Here is a 14,019-nt window from a genome sequence, read left to right as displayed (position 1 = left end):
CATACAAACTATGGCTAATCGTTCCAATAAAAATAGTGTTAACAATTTTTATCTTTATGAACAGTGATTATTTTCTCTGTGTTTGTCAAGTGTGAATAAAAGCATGTTTTCATTACCTTTGCCATTTATTTACCAGCTAAGCACAACATAACAAATGACAGTTGCTTGCTTAGCAAAGGCAACTTGAAGGCAAACCCCTTAGTCTCCTCCCTCAATGTCCCAACTCTCCAGTCCCACAAGACTGTCCCTATACAAATTCTGGGACTTATACTGATTTCAAGATTTATTGTTATATGGAAAAGCAAGGACCTGAAAAATGTAAAATTTATCATTTTCCTGTAAAAATGGCATATATACAGATGTTTGCATGTACTCCTCTGAAAGTAAACACAAGAAACTGATAATAGGGCTGCCTCTACAGAACAGGATAGGGGAACCCTGGATGTCTTTGGTGAAAGTAAGACTAATTTTCATTGCTATAGATTAAGGCTCACACTTAGATTAAGAACTATTATCTCTGGGTGGTAAAAATCCAAAGGACTATTCATTTATTTATTGCCTGTCACTCATTTTGTATTATTTCTACAATGAACTGAAATTCACTTCAAAGAGAAAAAGTTAAAAATATTTTGAAAGGAGTTGTCCAGCAAGAATATAGCAAAAGAAAGGAAATATCTGTATTTTGGCAGCTAGAAAAGGAACATAAATTGTTGTAATCCCCGGTGATTAAAAAAATGCAATCCTTAATGTAAACCTAGGTGCTGATATTAAAATAGGAAAGAGATAAAAATGACATAAAACTAGAAAGGCAAGTGACTGGCAGAGAAAACAAATCCAGATGCAAAATTACTTATCAGAAAAATTCTCAGATTATATAATCAAACAAAAATTCAAACAATATCTTGTTTTTATTATTTATTTTTATGTCTTCTTATATGCAAGGATATATTCAATCAAAGAAACAGTATTATAACAAGAAATTCTCAGTTCCATTCATTAGATTTCAATAGCTGAGTTTTTCCCAGAATCCTATCTGGAATAACCTCAGTCATTACCATACCATACAGACAGATAGATTTCCCTGGGGCTTTTGGTGGGGATTCTTTTATTCTGACAGCACTTTGAAGGATTTGAGATGGAGAACGCTGTGCCGTTGCCTTTGCACATCTTCCAGACAGTGGAGAATGCATTTAGGGGCAGCAGATTGGAGTTCATCTTTTGGGGGCCTGTGAAAATATTTTTGGCCTTTGTAGATTGGTTGAACTAAAAGGGAAAAAAATTGCTTAAATCATTGGATTGGTATACACTACCAATACTCTACTCATGTTAGAAGTAACATACACACAAATCAGTTTATGTAACTCCAAGAATGTAAGGTAGATGTTTCATCTTTTAGGAAAACAGCACCTCCTAAAACAATTATTTTATTTAATTCTTGGGGTTGTTGCTAACGGCAACAGAAAGAATGCACTGGAGTGTCATAATAATCCTCCATTAAATCCCTACTGTTTAAATTTTAATGCTATAATTCAAGAGCTGACAAAAGCCCATTGAGTTTGTCTATGGGGAGGAAAACAGGCAGGCCCATTTTCTCAGGGGTGATGCTATAGCAACATGGAATGAATTTGGGGTCAGGGAACAAGCAGTCTCCAAGCTTTGTTTGCATTTCCTGACTAAAAGTAGAATCTAACATTATAAATTTTACCCAAATAAGTATTTATTTTGAATACCAGGAAGATAGCTCACTTTGTACTGCTGTTTACATTGAAAACAGAGAGAAGGTAACAAAACCAGAACTGGAAGAAAGACATGCCGACAAACATGTTATGAAATGACTATTGAAGTGACCACTTTAGAAACCCCTAGAGCCCCTCCGCGTTTGCTTGACACCCAACCCCTCTCCCATGGACAAGCGATGCTTTAGAACATGGAAAAGTATTAAATTTGCAAAATGCCTTTTTAAAAGAGAGAGACAAAGGAAGTCTGATCAACAATTCCTGAATGTGACCCCTTACAGTCATGCAAGACATGGCAAAGACGGGTGTTGTTGATTTTGTCTAGCTCTTTATAATGGCACTTTTGTTTTAGTGGGAGAATTTATTTCTACCAGAATAAACAAATACACCTGAATCACAATTGCCTATTGTGCAGCAGAAGGCCAAGAAAAACCCTACCCAATTCCCACTAGTTTGTGCTGCCAACTTTTCTTTCCTCAGGCATCTGTGTTTTCACTTTTGGTTTGAATGCTGAATATTAGCATATTGAGTCAGTGTTCCATAGCATAAAATATTACATTTTGGGTGGTTATCCAATAAGGTCTATCTAGTTATAGACTCTATTTATTTGGCTTACAATATACAAAAAAGAAGACTGTTAGGTTTTCAAATGCTAAGTCATAGGTGAAAATATAAATATCTGTAAACCTTGTAGCTCAACAAAACTCAAAGCTGTTTCTTCTTTTTTATTTCCTCTCTCAGACCCTCGCTGTCTCACCTTGACAATGAAAACTCTCACCCCTCCCAAACCTCTGATGACCTCTAGTATCCATCCTTTACAATTCATCCTAAATATAATGGCAATATTAATTATCTTCTTAATAACAAAATCCCTCTTCTATTAAAAATCTTTGATGTTTTAAAATAAAATTCACACTTCTACATATTTACTCTGCTATTACAAGTAAGTCAAACTGTATAACTTGCTGTTCCATTTATATATCTTGCTTACACTTTTCTCACAGTATATTTACTTAGATGCTGTGTAGAATTTCCTCATCAATATTCTATTCATCTTTCAAACCCAGTTTATATGTCACTTATTCCATAAAGTTTTTCTAGATCACTCCTTCTGGAAAAGATTTCTTTCCTTTTCTCGCTCTAAGCTCACATGCTCCATGTAGAATTATCTTTGGGAGCTTATTTCATATTTTCTAATGAACTCTCTTACTATTATCCCACAAGGACAGAGACTATATATTTGGTTATTTTTCTTTCAGTCTTTTTACTCTTAGAAAGAAAAGTTTTTTAATAAAAGTATTCCCTAGGCTGTATTGCTTACCTGGTTTTGCCTTCTAGAAACACAAAGCAGATTACATTCAAGTTATAATTATTATCAACAAAAGGATTTGTAGAATAAAACTTAAAGCTATAGAATAAAAAATATTAAGTGATATGTTATGATCAAGTACTAGTGCCTTAAATAAAAGAATGGTTTAGCATAAAAAGAAAAATAAAGGATGGGTTATTCTGCATAGACAACCCTAATATCTGAGTAGTTTATCATAATAATTAAGTATGTGCTCATGTTACTCATTCAATGAACACTGGCAATAAGACTTTGCTCATCACAGTCACTAAGGGATCCAGACTGACAGAAGAGACATCTGTATACATATTTACATAGTCACTGTGTCAGAAAAAGGGAAATTGGTGACACATACCATGCTACCTCTGAAAATTTCTGCCCAGAAGTAGCACATTTTTTTCTGTTCATACTTTATACATCAAAGCAAGTCACATGGCCAACCTCACTTCCAGGGGACAAAGAAGTGAAATTCCACATGTGTTCAGACACAGAGACAATTTGAAATGCCTGGAGAATAGCACTAGTAATTATTTTTCCACATTTCCCCCCTAATAGTTAGGGGAAAAAAATAAATTTCAAAATCTATATCAAAATGGCAAAATACTCAAAATTAGGAAACTTCCTGAAATCATTTGAATATATATTTCAATAACCTTAACAAACAGCATCCTTAATCATGAAATTTGAGACTTTTTTTCTCTTAAGATACATTAAATACAAGGATAAATTAAATACAAGGACATTATCATTGCTACTGAACCATATAGGCTGCAAGTCACGGCCAGCATAAGATGTAAGAAAGAAAATAAGGTAGATGGTTTGGAAAATAATAGACCAAAATTGCCATTTCTATAGGTATGATATGAATTGTTGATATGGCTTAACTTTTGAATTTTTAGAATTTTCTATTATAGTTATTAAAAATTATGATCAAATTTTCCATAAAAATTACTTTAAAGTTTTAAAGTAGAATATTAACAACCTGTGAAATAATAGCAAAAGAATGAAAGTTTGTAATTAGAGTACTAGGAAGAGAAAAAGAGAGAGTATGAAGCAGAAAAATTACTTAACCAAATAATGGTTAGAAATTATCAAACTTTATTTAAAAACCCAAACATAATTTCAGGAATCTAAGCAAAAAACAAGCAATGGACATTATATTAAACTTCTGAAAATCAGAATTAAACAGAACATTCGAAAAGCAAGAGAAGAAAAGACATTTTACGCATTAAATGCAGAGGACCAATAATAAGAAACAAGGCTGACCTCTCATCAGAAACAATGAAAATCAGAAGACAATGGAACAACATCTTTAAACTAAATGAAAGACAACTATATAACTTGTCAACCTAGAAAAGTGTTAATCAGCAGATATGTATTACAGGAAATGCTACGGGAAGTTCTTTTGGCTTCTGGTTCTTTGGCTCAGAGTAAATGGTACTGGATGGAAATTTGGTTATATAAGAAGGAATGAAAGATTAAGTATGTGACCAATTTCATGAAAATAAATTGAACAAACTAGATGAAAAGGACAAGCTTTTATTGAGAAGCCATAACAAATCAAATTAATAAAAATGAAACAAAAATATTGAATAATATTATTAAGTAAATAAAATTCATGATTAGGAACTTTCTCTCAATGAAAATGATGGCATATACTGGTGAATTGTATTAAACATTTGAAAAGTTATATGCTTTTTAACTTTAAATACATAATATACTTCTGATATTTTTTATAGGAATTTGCATTTAAGGAAATAGTCTACATTTATTTGTTGAATGGAGATACATAGATCTCAGGTCTGCCAAAAAAATTGACTAACAATTTCAACCAGGATATTGCATCGTTAAGGTTACCCATTTGTTGTTCAGTTAGTACTTGACATTAGCCTTTAACCTCAGCCAGTTTCTCCCCTGGCATAGGCTGATATATAAGAAAAGAAATGGGCGGGGCACGGTGGCTCACACCTGTAATCTCAGCACTTTGGGAGGCCGAGGCTGGTGGATCGCAAGGTCAGGAGTTCGGGACCAGCCTGACCAACATGGTGAAACCCCATCTCTACTGAAAATACAAATATTAGCCAGGCGTGGTGGCACACACTTGTAATCCCAGCTACTCAGGAGGCTAAGGCAGGAGAATCGTTTGAACCCAGGAGGCGGAGGTTGCAGTGAGCTGAGATGATGCCGTTGCACTCCAGCCTGGGTGACAGAGTGAGACTCCATCTCAAAAAAATAATAATAATTAATAAATAAAATAAGAGAAATGAAAACTTGGGCCAACCATTGGACAAAAAAAATCAAATTTACAGCCTTCCTGATGGTTATGTGATTGATGTTAACATTGATATAAATAAAGTCTGTTTCTGAAAAGAGAAGAAAGAAAAGAAGTGCTGGTGAATTTGAGCCCACATCAAGTAAGTTGTATTTCATACACAAATACTTCAGGCCAAATATTTGGTGGACTCAAACTACTTATATTTCCTATCATCCTTTTTATCACAGGGTATTTGTTGTAGATAGAAAAGATATAAGAAAGGACAGACTTTGATGTGTTTTTCTTTCTAGTTCTAGGAATTGCTATTCTGTCTTCTAGCAGAACACCTTCCCAAACATAAGATAATTGGCCAAAGTAGAGAAGAGAATGAATGGTGTATATCTACGAACACACAAATTTTCAGTGGAAGAAGGGAAGTTCTGGCAAGCTTCAGCAACATACTTTCACTAAATCTTTAAGTGCACGGACTACAGTGTATGTAATAATGTTGCAGGTCAGGTGACTCTGAGATGGTGCTTAGTTTACAGAAATTTGGGGGGAAATTGCTGTCAGGATCAACAATAGGGGAATGGGAGGAAAGTAGAATTAGGCCAAAGAAGAAGTTGGACTGCAACATAGTAATAAGAACTAACTAAGGAAACCTCAAGGAGAGCCCTGAGGTTAGAGCAGTCCTTTAGTTGGAGAAAGGAGACCAGACCATCACACCCCACATCGATCAGTCTTCAGATGCAGCTTGTGCTCTGGAGGAGGAAAGATCTTGGGCAATGTGTCTCTTTTCAGAAGAGGGCGACTTCCAAAAAGGTCTAATGGCTGAGAGCTCAACCATCAATCCTTCCAGAAGTTGAGGGAATTTGTCCTTCCTTCCTGAAGGAGGAATCTGAGCAGTGTAGCAGAGCATTCTGTACTGTCCATTCTTGCACACTTTGAGTCCTCTTGCTTCACCTAAGTTCCGAAAGCTGTATCTTCAGGACTCTGAGGGATTTCTTTCCTGCAGTAGGCTTCCTAGGGGAAAGTTAATGGAGAAACGCTATCTCTCACTGAGATGGGCTTGAGGCTACATCTGTGATAGTTTATTGTCCTCTTCCTCTACACTCTATCCTAGAATCACTTCTCCCACAGCTAGCACCTGGTCTTGGTGGCTTACCTGGTTAGATGACCCAAACCCATATCTCTGATTGTCTAAACATCTGGTCATCAAGCCCTTATTAGATTGTGGCTACTATATTTGTCAATTTATCATGAAAACTGGGCAATGAATTGCCATGAGATAATCAAGTACCAAATATGTTCCTCCTCTCCCCCAGTGTGTCATAACAGCCTTTCTCCTGATGATCAGCTCAATTGCTTCTATCAATATGGTATTCCCCCCTTGCCAACTGGCCCCTTGGCATATGGAGTCTGAAGTGCCCAGGCCAAAATCACAGCTTATGTTTCACTGATAGATATTCCCATGATAGGAACCCAGACCACTAAACACATGGAGTTCAGAATTTCAGAAAAAGGAAGCAGAAACTCCCTATGTGTCATTGCTATTTTCTTTTTTTTTTTTAAATGTTACTTTATTTTAGTTCTGGGATACATGTGCAGAAAGTGCAGGTTTGTTACATAGGTATACATGTGCCATGGTGGTTTGCTGCACCTATCAACCTGTCATCTAGGTTTTAAGCCCTGCATGCTTTAGGTGTTTGTCCTAATGCTCTCCCTCTCCTTATGCCCCACCCCACAACAGGCCCCGGTGTGTGATGTTCCCTTCCCTGTGTTCATGTGTTCTTATTGTTCAACTCCCACTTATGAGTGAGAACATGCAGTGGTTGGTTTTCTGTTCCCGTGTTAGTTTGCTGGGAATGATGGCTTCCAGCTTCGTCAATGTCCCCGCAAAGGACATGAGCTCATCCTTTTTTATGGCTTCATAGTATTCCCTGGGGTACATGTGCCACATTTTCTTTATCCAGGCTATCATTGATGGGCATTTGGGTTGGTTCTAAGTTTTTGCTATTGTAAATAGTGCTTCAACAAATATACGTGTGCATGTGTATTTATAGTAGAATGATTTATAATCCTTTGGGTATATACCCAGTAATGGGATTGCTGGGTCAAATGGTATTTCTGGTTCTAGATCCTTGAGGAATCACCACACTGTCTTCCACAACGTTTGAACTAATTTACATTCCCACCAACAGTGTAAAAGCATTCCTATTTCTCCACAGCCTTGCCAGCATCTGTTGTTTCCTGACTTTTTTAATAATCGCCATTCTAACTGGCGTGAGATGGTATCTCATTGTGGTTTTTCCCCAAAACTCCTTAAGCTGATAAGCAACTTCAGAAAAGTCTCAGCATACAAAATCAACATGCAAAAATCACAAGCATTCCTATACATCAACAATAGACAGGCAGAGCCAAATCATGAGTGAATTCCCATTTACAATTGCTACAAAGAGAGTAAAATACCTAAGAATACAACTTACAAGAGATGTGAAGGACCTCTTCAAGGACAACTACAAACCACTGCTCAAGGAAATAAGAGAGGACACAACCAAATGGAAAAAAATTCCATGCTCATGGATAGGAAAAATCAATATTGTGAAGATGGCCATATTGCTATTTTCAACTCTTCATTCCTGCCACCATGTGTAACCAATGGAGCACCACATATCTAAAAAATGGGGCACAGCACCATACAATGGTCATGAGACTTGAATATAGACCATCTTGGAATATGATTTCTTATCCTTACATGGTATCATTTTCAAGCTTCTGCCTTGCCTATGACTTCTATGAACTATTTTATTGCTCTTTAATGGCAGCCTCTTTTGGATGGTGTAGTTTCTAATAGGAACAGCTGATCTTATAATCACCCAGCCACTGTTGCACCTATTTTCCTATAAAGTGAGTCTCTTTTACAACAAAGGAAACAATCAACAGAATGAAGAGACAACCTGTGGAATAGAAGTAAATATTTGTAAACTACATATCTCATAAGGAGTTAATATCAAAAGTGTATAAGGGACCCAACTCAACAGCAAGAAAAACTGATTAAAAAATGGGCAAAGAACCTTAGTAGACAGTCCTCAAAAGAGAGATACGAAGGGTTGACAAGTAATACTGAACGTCACTAATTACCACGGAGATGCAAATTAAAACCACAATGACATATCAGCTCACACCTTTTAGGATGTGTATCAAAAAAAAAACAAAAGACAAGTATTGTGAAGATGTGGAGAAAAGTGAATATTTTTACACTGTTTACAGGAATACACATCAATACAGCCATTATGGAAAACAGGATAGAGGTTGCTCTTAGTCCACAATTTCTGAACAGTGGCATATTGACATTTTGGGGTGCATTATTTATTGAGGGAGGCTGTCCTGTCCACTATAGGATGTTTAGCAGCAACTCTCTAGCCACTAGATGTCAGTAATATCCTCCCTTTTCTAACAATCACAAATGTCTCCAGACATGGCCAAATGTCTTGGGGGTGGGATATGGGAGATAAGGAATTGCCCATGGTTAAGAACTGCTGTGTTAGTCTGATGCAATGCTATATGAGATCTCCTGCTGATGGACTAAACTCTCTGCAATCCCATGGCTAATGGTGCTGTTTGAGGTTCTTTGACAGGAAACGCAGAACCATACCTGGAATATGTATAAGTTCAAAAAGCATTAATTTGAAATGAATTAATGCTTCCATCCTTCGAAGATGGAAGAAATCCAATATATTTAACTTGCCACTAGGTTGGCTGGTTGATCCCCTGAAGAGATAGTGCTGTATTGGGGGCTTAGAGTTGGTCTCTGTTGCTACTTCTGGGACATTTGGCAATGACGGAAGTTATAATAGCTTCAGTAAATGGGTGGGGCCCATGCAAAACCTGCATGCCTTACACCATGGTTACTCTGTTCATGTGCTTATTGTCCAAACACTAAAGTCTCTGATGACAGAGTATGGCTGATATTGACTGGCTGACACTTTGTCTACTCCAATTACCTGGTTGTTTAATGTCTCTTCTAGGGTAGGTATATTCTCCCTTAGACATTAGCATGCACTACAAAGATCTTCAGACTTTGTGCCCACTCTCACTAGTTCATTCATATACCATGACCCCAGACTGCTCCTGATCTTCCCATCTTTCAAGACTGAATGCAAAAAAAAAACAAAGTAAAACATCTCATCAATATTTTCATGCTGATTACATTGATTACATGTTGAATGACAATATTTAGATATATTGGATCAAAAAAATGCTACTAAAATTTATTTCACCTGTTTTTTTTTACTTTTTTATTTTATACTGTTTTGCTTTTTTTTTTTTTTTCTTGAGACAGAGTCTAGCTCTGTAACCCAGGCTGGAGTGCAGTGGCGCGATCTCCGCTCACTGCAAGCTCTGCCTCCCGAGTTCACGCCATTCTCCTGCCTCAGCCTCCCGAGTAGCTGGGATTACAGGTGCCCACCACTACGCTCGGCTAATTTTTTTGTATTTTTAGTAGAGACGGGGTTTCGCTGTGTTAGCCAGGCTGGTCTCGATCTCCTGACCTCGCGATCCGCCCGCCTCAGTCTCCCAAAGTGCTAGGATTACAGGCGTGAGCCACCGCGCCCAGCCCTGTTTTGCTTTATTTTTAAAAAATTTTTATGGCTACATAATAGTTGCACATATTTGTAGGGAACATGTAATATTTTAGTACAAGCAAGTAATGTGTAATGATCCAATCAGGGTCATTGGGATATCTATCACCTCAAATATATATCATTTTTTTGTGTGTAAGGAACATCCCAATTCCACTCGTTTTGTTATTTTGAAATATACAATAAATTATTAACTATAATTACCCTGTTGTGCAAGTGAACACTAGATCTTATTCCTTCTACCTGTATGTTTGTACCTATTGCCCATTCCCTCTTTATCTCCTGTTCCCAACTATCCTTCCAAACCTCTAATAATCATTATTCTTATTCTCTAGCTCCGTGAGGTTTTTTTTCAGCTCCCACATATGAATAAGAACATGTGATATTTGTCTTTCTGTTTCTGGCTTATCTCATTTACCATAATGTCCACAAGTTTCATCCATGTTGTTGTAAGTGACAGGATTTCATTCTTTTTTTATTGCTGAATAATATCCCATTGTGTATATGTACCACATTTTATCTATTCATCTGTTGATAGACATTAAGTTGATTCCATATCTTGGCTACTGTGAACAGTCCTGCAATAAACCAGAGAGTGTCAATATCTCTTCCACATACTGATTTCCTTTCTTTTGAATATATACCTAGCAGTGCCATTGCTGGATCATATGACAGTTCTATTTTTAGTTTTTTGAAGAACCTCCATACTGCACTCCATAGTGGCTGTACTAATTTACATCCCCACCATCGGTGTTCAAGTGTTCCCCTTTCTCCACATCCTCACCAGCATCTAGATACACACACATACACAAAATGGAAAGATATCCCATGTTCATGGATTGGAAGAATCAATATTGTTAAAATGTCCACACTACTCAAAGCAATCTATAAATTTAATGCAATCCTTTTTAAAATACCAATGACATTCTTCACAGACACAGAAAAAATAATCTTTACATATATATGGAACCATAAAAAAAAAACCAGAATAGCCAGAGTAGAGAACTCAGAAATAAATCCATGCACTTATAGTCAACTAATTTTTGGCAAAGGTGCCAATAACATACACTGGGGAAAAAGACAGTCTCTTCAATAAATGGTGCTGGGAAAACTGGATATCCATACGCAAAAGAATGAAACTAGACCCCTGTCTGTCACCATATACAAAAATCAGATCAAAATAGATTAAAGAATTAAATCTAAGACCTGAAACTATGAAACTACTAGAAGAAAACATTGGGTAAACTCTCCAGGACACTGGTCTGGGCAAAGATTTCTTGAGTAAGATCTCAAAAGCACAAGCAATCAAAGCAAAAATGGACAAATGATATCATATTAAGCTAAAAAGCTTCTGCACAGCAAAGGAAACAATCAAAGTGAAGAGACAACCTACAGAATGGAAACAAAGCATTTGCAAACTACCCATCTGCAAGTAATTAATAACCAGAATATATAAGAAACTCAACTCAATAGCAGAAAAAGTAATAACCTAATTAAAAAATAGTCAAATGATCTGAATAGATATTTCTCAAAAGAAGACATACAAATGCTAGAAGGTATATGAAAAAAGGCCCAACATCACCAATAATCAGAGAAACGCAAATTAAAGCTACAATAAGATACCATCTCACCCTAGTTAAAATAGTTTTTGAGTTTTTTGTATGTTTTAGATACTCACTCTTTTTGAATATGTGTTTTGAAATTTTTTTCCCAGTCAGTAGCCTAATTTCAGAGCATCTTATCAGGGTCTTCTTCAAAGCAAAAGTTTTTAAAATTTTGATGAAGTCAAATTTATTACTTTTTTTTTCTTTTTGAATCATACTTTTGGTATCAAGTCTGACAGCTCTCTGCCTAGGCCTAGATTTCTAAGATTTTCTCTTTTCCCTTATGTTTTTTTTCTAAAGCTTTTATAGTTTTACATTTTACAATAAGTCTATTATCCATTTTGACTTACATTTTATGTAATGTGTGAAGGTTAGATTGAGGTTTATTTATTTATAATGTTAGTTGTAGATGCTCTTTATCAAGTTGAGGAAGTTTCCCTCTATTCCTCGTTTTCTGAAAGTTTTTATTATGAATGGGTGGTAAATTTTTGTCAAATGCCTTTTCTGTATCAGTTGATATAATCATGTGATTTTTCTTCTTTAGCCTATTAATACGGTGGACTACTTTGATTAATATCAAAATATTGTAACAATATTGTGTCTGAAATAAACTCTGCGTGGTCATGGTATGTAATTATTTTATATATTGCTGAATTCTATTTGCTAATATTTTGTTAATTTTTATATTTGCATTCATGAAAGATACAGTTCTAGATTTTTATTTTTATACTGTTTCATCTTGTTTTAGTATCAGGATAATATTAGCTTCACAAAACTAATTGGGAGGTATTTCCTCCTCTTCTACTTGCTAGAAAAGATTGTGTAGAATTAGCATTACTTTTTGTTTAAACATTTGTATAATTGATTTTTAGATTATAAATTCAATTTCCTTACTAGTTTTAGGACTAGTTAAATTATCTGTTTAATATTTGGTGAGTTGTAGTAACCTGTGCTTTTTGAAGACTGGTACACTTCTAAGTCATCCAATTTATGTGTGTAGGTCATTTGTAATATTCCATTATAAGCCTTTTGAGCTTGTTAAGGTCTTTATTCCTGATATTAGTAATTTGTGTTGCCTTTCTTTTTCTCTGTCAGTCTTACTTTGTCAATCTCTCTTAGTCAAACTGCTGTCAATTTTATGGACCATTTCAAAGGAACAGCTTTTTGTTTCATTGGTTTTTCTTTTAAACTTTATTTATTTCTGCTATCATCATTATTATTGCCTTTCTTCTGCTGGCTTTAAGTTCATTTTGCTCTTTTTTTTGAGATTCTTGAAGTAGGCACTTAGATGACTAATATAACACATTCCATTCTTTCTAATGGAAATATTTAGTATTACAAATTTCCCCCTCAGAACTAACTATGCCCCAAATAGTTAAATATGTTGTATTTTAAATTTCATTCTATTCCATTTATTTTTTATTTTCCTTGAGAATTCCTCTTTGATCCCTGGACTATTTAGAAATGTGTAGTTTATTTTGCAAGTGGTTGGAAATGTTTCTGATATCTTTTTGCTGCTGGTATCCAGGTTGATTCCATTGTGATCAGAGAATATACTTTATGTAATTTCAATTATTATAAATTTCTTGGCTTTTGTTTTATTGCCTAGGATATAGTCTATATTGATATATATTCCCTGAGTGCTTGAAAAGAATGTGCAATCTGCTGTTGTTGGGTGCGGTATTCTACAAATGTTCACTTGAGTCTGTGGATTGATGGTGTTGTTGATTCTTCTATATCCTTGTGGAATTTTTGTTCAGTTCTGTCAGTTGCTGAGAAAGGGATGTTGAAACCTTAAGTATAATTGTAGTCTTGTCTATTTCTTTTTTAAGGTCTATCCATTTTGTAGATGTATGTCTACTCCATCTTCTCAGAAGTAGAAATCTTCTCTTATTGACAATTTTGATTGAATTTTCCTAACTCCTTCTATGAGCATTTTCATTTTAAAGATATTATTTGAAATCACATTCATTAACTTTATTACTTGAGTATAAAATGGTCTCCTTATACATCTGTTTGAATAGAAAGAAAATCATCTTAATTACAATCAAGTTTAGCCTGTTAATCCTTGAAGGATTCGACTGGATGAGTGATGCATAGTCATGGACAAGTCCCCCAGCCCATGTATATATAGCATCTTCTGACCTAAAGATAATGGCAAATGATAATCAGCCAATATATAAGACATGTACATTACCAGCTGGCTTTTCAGCCAATGTTTTTCACAAGAAAATAAAAAGAAAAACAGAAAATATTTCTCTTGTGAAATTTATAAAGGACTGAATGGTGGGCAAAGAGAACATGACTCCTAACACCAACTACATCAGTATCTTTTGGGAAAGGGTTTGTGCCATGTCACAAAAATTCTCTAGTAAGTTCACCTGAGAAACACAAAAGTCCTAGTGCTCTGGGGAGAACCACCTTAAAGGACATATCT

General features: G+C 35.4%; 1 long non-coding RNA gene across 1 annotated transcript in view; it reads right to left on the bottom strand.

Moving 5' to 3' along the window:
• Positions 1-889: 889 nt before the first annotated feature.
• Positions 890-14,019, bottom strand: part of LOC129463250 (uncharacterized) — a 37,678-nt gene continuing 24,548 nt past the window's right edge. Inside the window, exon 7 of the long non-coding RNA XR_010116768.1 lies at positions 890-1,263. This is a non-coding gene — a long non-coding RNA (uncharacterized lncRNA). The remainder of the gene's footprint in view (positions 1,264-14,019) is intronic.

The sequence above is a fragment of the Symphalangus syndactylus genome, chromosome 2 (genome assembly GCF_028878055.3).
Source record: "Symphalangus syndactylus isolate Jambi chromosome 2, NHGRI_mSymSyn1-v2.1_pri, whole genome shotgun sequence".
Classification (NCBI taxonomy): domain Eukaryota; kingdom Metazoa; phylum Chordata; class Mammalia; order Primates; family Hylobatidae; genus Symphalangus; species Symphalangus syndactylus.
Note: the sequence above shows the minus strand (reverse complement) of the source record. Positions and strands in the feature narration are given on the sequence as shown.